Source organism: Marmota monax, unplaced genomic scaffold (assembly GCF_021218885.2).
Source record: "Marmota monax isolate L192 unplaced genomic scaffold, Marmota_monax_Labrador192_F-V1.1 WCK01_AAM20220418_F8-fsc00007, whole genome shotgun sequence".
NCBI classification, from domain to species: Eukaryota; Metazoa; Chordata; class Mammalia; order Rodentia; family Sciuridae; genus Marmota; species Marmota monax.
Window position 1 is genome coordinate 17,348,558 of NW_026692781.1, and position 6,000 is coordinate 17,354,557.

Genomic DNA, 6,000 nt, shown 5'->3' on the forward strand with positions numbered 1-6,000 from the left:
TTTAAGTCTATTGATGTGGTGAATAACATTTATTGATTTCCGTATATTGAACCAGCCTTGCATCCCAGGGATGAATCCTACTTGATCATGGTGCACAATTTTTTTGATATGTTTTTGTATCTGATTCGCCAGAATTTTATTGAGGATTTTTGCATCTAGGTTCATTAGAGATATTGGTCTGTAGTTTTCTTTCTTTGAAGTGTCTTTGTCTGGTTTAGGTATCAGTGTGATGTTGGCCTCGTAGAATGAATTTGGAAGTTCTCCTTTTTTTCTATTTCCTGAAGTAGCTTGAAAAGTGTTGGTATTAGTTCCTCTTTAAAGGTTTTCTAAAACTCTGCTGTATACCCATCCGGTCCTGGGCTTTTCTTAGTTGGTAGTCTTTTGATGGTTTCTTCTATTTCTTCAATTGATATTGGTCTGTTTAGGTTGTCTATATCCTCCTGACTCAATCTGGGCAGATCATATGACTTAAGAAATTTATCTATGCCTTCACTATCTTCTAATTTATTGGAGTATAAGGATTCAAAATAATTTTTGATTATCTTCTGTATTTCTGAAGTGTCTGTTGTGATATTGCCTTTTTCATCCCGTATGTTAGTAATTTGAGTTCTCTCTCTTCTTCTCTTTGCTAGCATGGCTAAAGGTCTGTCGATTTTGTTTATTTTTTCAAAGAACGAACTTTTAGTTTTGTCAATTTTTTCAATTGTTTCTTTTGTTTCGATTTCATTAATTTCAGCTCTGATTTTAATTATTTCTTGCCTTCTACTTCTTTTGCTGTTGTTTTGCTCTTCTTTTTCTAGGATTTTGAGATGAAGTATGAGATCTTTTATTTGTTGGTTTTTTTCTTTTTTTAAGGAATGAACTCCACGCAATGAATTTTCCTCTTAGAACTGCTTTCAATGTGTCCCATAGATTCAGATATGTTGTGTCTGTGTTTTCATTTATCTCTAAGAATTTTTTGATTTCCTCCTTGATGTCTTCTATAACCCATTGATCATTCAGTAACCTATTGTTCATTCTCCAAGTGATGTATGCTTTTTCCTTCCTTCTTTTATCGTTGATTTTCAGTTTCATTCCATTATGATCAGATAAGATGCATGGTATTATCTCTACTCCTTTATATTGTCTAAGAGTTGCCCTGTGACATAATATATGATCTATTTTTGAGAAGGATCCATGTGCTGCTGAGAAAAAAGTGTAACTGCTTGATGTTGGGTAGTATATTCTATATATGTCAATTAAGTCTAGGTTATTAATAGTGTTATTGAGTTCTATAGTTTCCTTATTCAACTTTCGTTTGGAAGATCTGTCCATTGGTGAGAGAGGTGTGTTGAAGTCTCCCATGATTATTGTATGGTGGTTTATTAGACTCTTGAACTTGAGAAGAGTTTGTTTGATGAACATAGCTGCACCTTTGTTAGGGGCATATATATTAATGATTGTTATGTTTTGTTGGTGTATGGTTCCCTTGAGCAGTATGTAGTGTCCCTCTTTATCCCTTTTGATTAACTTGGGCTTGAAATCTATTTTATTTGATATGAGGATGGACACACCTGCTTGTTTCCAAAGTCCATATGAGTGATATGATTTTTCCCAACCTTTCACCTTCAGCCTATGTATGTCTTTTCCTATCAAATGCGTCTCCTGTATCTCTGCCTAGTCTTGTCTTTCATTTCTTGCATGCCCGTTTCCCAATTCCTCTTTCCTTTCATCCACAACTTTGAGCTCTTATTTCACAAGAAGCAAAGTAATTGCTTTGCCATTGCAACTAAGTGACTTAAATATTTAATGGAAATTATCATTTAAATGAATACATGAATTTACTATTAAATGCACTGTTTTATTCTGAATAAATACTTTTAAAATAAAGTCATTTTTACTTGTTTTGTTTTTGCTTTGATAGATTTTGACTTTTTGTAGTTTTCTTCATTTTGTGAAGTTGATATTCTTTATCTGTTGTCCCTACTTAAGATTTTGTGTGTTGGGGGGGGTATGATGCTGATAGATACCTCCAGCTGGATGTAGCTCCACTGGTGCAGCATTTCTGGCCTCTCTGTATCCCCTCTCTAATTTATTCTATCCCGAAAAGTGAGAGTGACTTATTACCAAGTGGGCCATACATAGCCCAGCTTTCCTTTATTTCTTAGGAACGAAATCTGTATAGGAAGTAGATTTTCTCCTGCAGGGATGGGAGTTGACAGCATGACTGACGTGCAATGTGTCAGAAATGGGGACAGAGTGTTCATCCTCCCAAATCTGGGACTGGCATACCTAAAGTCACAACCTCTATTAGTAATGAAAAGGATATCTTGGCCTCAATCTGTACTTCCTCCCCCCTCATTTGTTCAGAACCCCTCTGGTAAAAGGGGTGGCTCTTTCTTAGATCATCTCATGGATACTATCATTTGATATATAGGTAGGGGTATGGAGAAATGAAACAAGTGGAATTCTTTTTTTTTTTTTTCAGAATACAATTCTTCAGCAAAATATACTTTTGGATACTCTTGGCTTGAAGTCTAAGGGTTTGGGTTTTAGTGTCAGGACAGGGCATTTTGACATTGGTGGTTTATAGAAATTTCTATTAGGTTCTTGGAGGGAAACGTCCATTGACTTTTGCCTATTGTGGCCTGGCCAAAGATTTCAATCCAGCTACGTGACGGCTTGTCTTGCATGAGTGACAAGGGGCTGTTTTTTATATTGTTAGAGTCCATGCAGGCAGTGATGAAGCTGGGTGGATGGCTTCATCAGAGAAAAATGGAAGGCTGTGGAAGTAATCTGAAGAATGACCAGAGACGTTAGTGAAAACACAGCTGGGGCAAGAATTAAATTACAGACACAGACAAGCTCAGAGTCAGCACTGCTAAGCCTTAGTACACAGCTACAGCTTTTTAGAGCCATGGTTTGACTGTAGGTAAAAGTGATTTTTATGAGTCTTTAAGGCATCAGTGATCTAAAAAATATTTTCCCTTTTTAACCAGCAAAATAACTAAGTTGTGAGTCCCGTACACAGTGTCAGGAAGATTATTGACTATACTTGTTAGTATCAGACATACAAACAGCACTTGCTCCACTGTCCTAACTTCCATTCTATGTTCAGAGCCCAGGCGGTATCTGTCCAGCAGCTAAATTGAGGCTAAACTTGTATTCATGTGGCTTGTACATAAGTGTTATTCCCCTACCATATGGTTTCATGTTAGCATGAGATTAATTATATATGTGGGAAAATTCTTCCCTAGGAGGCAGAATTCTTCCGCCCAAGCCATTCTGTAGAAAGAGCACTGGAAACAGTCACCAAAGCTCAGAACTGACAAGTAAGCTCACAAGAGTGTGAATGCTGTTACTGAGTAGAGACATATTCATTTCAGTATTCAGAGGCAGGAAACACAGGGCTCAAAGAAGTATATACTAAAAAATTAGAAAGAAATCATAAATGCGTAGTGCCTAAGTTAATATTTTTTTCCTGGAAAATTTGACTCAACTGAGTTTATAAATCTTAGATTGGGGGTTTTAAAACAAATATTTTACTCCCCATGTCAACAAATTTTTTTCATGGTGTTTGGGAAAATTAAGTTTAAAAACTGAATTTGTCTACTTTGTCCTCAATATTGGGGGAAAACAGTTTTTCACCATTAAGGATGATGTCATCTATAAATTCTAAAGATGCCCTTTAAGGAGCTAAGGAAATTCCTTTTTTTTTCAAGTTTGCAAAATTTAAAGAATCATGTATGGATGTTGAATGTTGTGTCCTTTTCTGTTGTCATCATATGATTTTCTTTTCCCCTTTAGTCTGTTGACATGGTGATTGAGGATTGAAAGTTGAATCAGCCTTGTATTCTCAGGATAAACTGTGCTTGGTTTATGTGCTTTTTGGTATATTGATGACTTTGAAAAATTCTCATCAAAATAATAACAAACCAGAGTGTTACTGTTAATGATAACATTGATCTTTATTTTCTTGCCTTTTGCCTATCTTCTTTTATATTTGAATAGAAGGTGTTGGGAAGTAGTGGTTCTTCAATTTTCTGTGGTCACTTTTGTATAATTAGTATTATTTATTTCTTTAATGCTTAATATGTTTGTAAGCTAACTTGCCCTGCAGTTATCTTATAGAAAGGATTTTAAGCACAAGTTAAATTTATTTAATCAACAACATAGGACTATACAGTTTATCTGTTTCCTCATAAGTGAGCTTTAATTTTTTTTGGCTTTTGTGGAATTTGGCATTTCATCTAACTAGTCAAATGTATTGGTGAAATGTTGCTAAATGTTATTATTTTAATGTTTATAGTATCTGGATAATGTCTGTTTTATTCCTAATATTGTTAATTGTGTGTGTGTGTGTATGCTCGCGCGCGTGCGCATGCACCAAGGATTAAACCCAGGGCCTTGTGCATGAGAGTCGAGCACTCTACCAACTGAGCTATATTCCAAGCCCCTGATATTGTTAATTTTTATATTGTCCTTTCTCTGGTCAGTATGGTAAAATGTTATCAATTCTGTCAATCTTATCAAACAACCAGCTTTTGCTTTCATTGATTTTTTTTTTCTCAATTTGCACTTTCTTTTCAACTTAATTTATTTTTGTTCTTTATCCTTCTGCATGTGTTTCTAGTATATTGAGGTGCAAACTTATATTATTAATTTGAAAGTTTTCTATTTTTTGCCTGATTTCTATCTTTCCAATATCAACATTTAGTGTTATAAATTTCACACTTAGCACTCCTTTTACTGAATCCCACAAATGTCAATAGATTATGTTTCATTTTAATTTAGATGAAAGCTTTCTAATTTCCCTTGTGAGTTCCCAATTTTATTTATGGATTATTTAAATTGAATTATTTAATTTTCAAATATTTGAGTATTTTCCAGTTATCTGTTATTATTTCTAATTTAACTTTATTATGGTTAGAGAACACATTATTACATTGTATAATTTAAATTCTTTTAGATTAAAAAATTAGAGCACAGGATATGATCTGTCCTGGTGAACTAAAAAATTATAACACAGACCATGGCACATACTGGTAAAAGAATACCCATTTTGCTTTTGGAATAAGTGTTCTATAAATGTCAACTAGGTCAATTTCATTGATGGTGTTGCTCAAGTCTTCTATAATCTTACTGATTTTCTGTCTGCTTGTACTATCAATTAGAGAACACTTGAAGTTTAAGTAGACAATTATAAGTTTGTTCATCTACTTTTGATTGTATCCACTTTCACTAGATGAAACTCTGTTGTTAGATCCATATAAATTTGTGATGATAAGTCATTTTGGATAATTGAATCTTTCATTGTTGACTAATGTGCTTTTGCTGGCTCAAATGTCCATCTTTTCTAATATTAATAATACACCCCAGCTTTCTCAATTTGTGTTTTTATAGTTTCCAAATTTTTTCTTTTACATGTTTGTAAATTTTTTTTGTCCCTTCATTTTTGCATTTTTCTGTACTTTAAATAGATTTCTTTTCCCTTGTTTTCTTTCAGTTCTTAGCAGTTTGGAAATGGTATATCTAGGTGTGTAGTTTTTTGTTTTGTGGTACTGGATATTGAACTCAGGACTTCACACATGCTAAAGAAGTACTTTACCACTGAGCTACATTCCCAGCCCTAGATGTATAGGTTTTGTTATATATTCTGAATTTTGTCTTTTGAAATACTTTGATCTCTTGTCTGGTTTCTGATATTAATTTTGAAAAATTAATTTGTGGAAACTTCATGACTATCACTTACTCAAATATTTATTTTATCTCACTTTTATTTCTTCAAGCTTCCAAATATGTATATATTTTCTTCTTTGAGTTTTTTCCACAGGTTTCAGATGCTCTGTCTTTTTTTTTTCTTTATTCTTTGTTTCAATTTGAATTTGAAGATAGATCAAATGGCATTATCCACTTTCCTTGGCTGTGTTAAGTTTACTGATAAACCCATCAAAAGTATTATCTTTATTACTGTGCTTTTCATTTAGATATTTCCATTTAATTCTTTCCTATAATTCTCAG